This window comes from Schistocerca nitens, chromosome 11 (assembly GCF_023898315.1).
Source record: "Schistocerca nitens isolate TAMUIC-IGC-003100 chromosome 11, iqSchNite1.1, whole genome shotgun sequence".
Taxonomy (NCBI): domain Eukaryota; kingdom Metazoa; phylum Arthropoda; class Insecta; order Orthoptera; family Acrididae; genus Schistocerca; species Schistocerca nitens.
The window spans coordinates 51,003,131-51,004,453 of record NC_064624.1 but is presented as its reverse complement, the minus strand read 5'-3'; positions in this window follow the sequence as shown (position 1 = coordinate 51,004,453).

Below are 1,323 nucleotides of genomic sequence, written 5' to 3'. Positions count from 1 at the left end.
ATAGTAAATCAAACAACATATCACCAATCGCTTAACTTCTAATAAACTGCGATTTCTCGAGAAGACGTGGCGCAGCATCCCCAAATCGCTCTCCCGAACCGTCCGCTGCCAGCTGCTTCAACGGACGCAGGAAGGCACGCTGATCTCCCGTCTCACGGCGACGCAGCTCGCACCGGCCAGACTGATGTCGTGGGTTGACTCCTGTTGCTCTCATGTCGACTACTAAGTCACTACCCCTCGCTATACGCCGTGGCCCACTGGACTCACGTGGCGACCTGATTTGCGCCGACGCTCAAGACGGACCAGTCATCTTGTGTCTCAGTGCGCGACTGACCAACCGATCGATCCAACCGCCAGTGACCATTGCCTGAGCAAACTCAAGCACATTGGCGGCCTAACATACAGACTCAGATGCAGGAACTAAGCCCCGACCGGGCGACCACTCGCTGAGTTCTCTTACTGGTGGAGTGGAAAGACTCATTTTGCCGGATCATTTTGATCCAAACGACAGACATACTAGCACTCCGAACGAAAGACACTAACTGCCTAACAACTGCGGACGAGAGACAGACTAGCAAGCTGGGGACGAGAGAATGACCCAGACTGACCGACTGGCGAGCTCATAGCGCCCTTAAATGCGCGTGAACAGACAACCTTTCCCCTTTCCCACCAGAAGGAGGCGCCAAAGCTGTGATTGCCACAGCGGCGCCACCGCTAGAAACGGAGGGTGACTGCTTCAAAATGGTTCAAATGGCTCTGAGCACTATGGGACTTAATTGCTGAGGTCTTCAGTCCCCTAGAACTTAGAACTACTTAAACCTAACTAACCTAAGGATATCACACACATCAATGCCCGAGGCAGGATTCGAACCTGCGACCGTAACGGTTCTGCGGTTCCAGACTGAAGCGCCTAGAACCGCTCGGCCACTTCGGCCGGCGGCGATTGCTTCACACTACGCGCTGCGGCGCGCTCTTCAAAACAGCAATTTTGACTACGGCTCAGGTAGAACAATGATAGATATTCAGTGTAGACGCTATGCCATCAATAGTAATACGCCTCTTCGTCAAAACTATCAATTGAGCTTGCTCCATTTTGTCGGCCCTTGTGGATCTTGACAGGCGCCCTTTTTCCTTTTTGTGAGTCATTTTTTTCTAACTACATTCGAACTTCTCGACCCACTTGAAAGAACTTGACCACGGCAATGTACTATCCCTGTACTGTGTTAACAGTCTACCATGAATTTCAGCCCCTTTCACTCCTTATGACCAAATAATCTTATGACTACTCCTTGTTCTTCGTTTGTGCACATTGCTAGTGGAGTG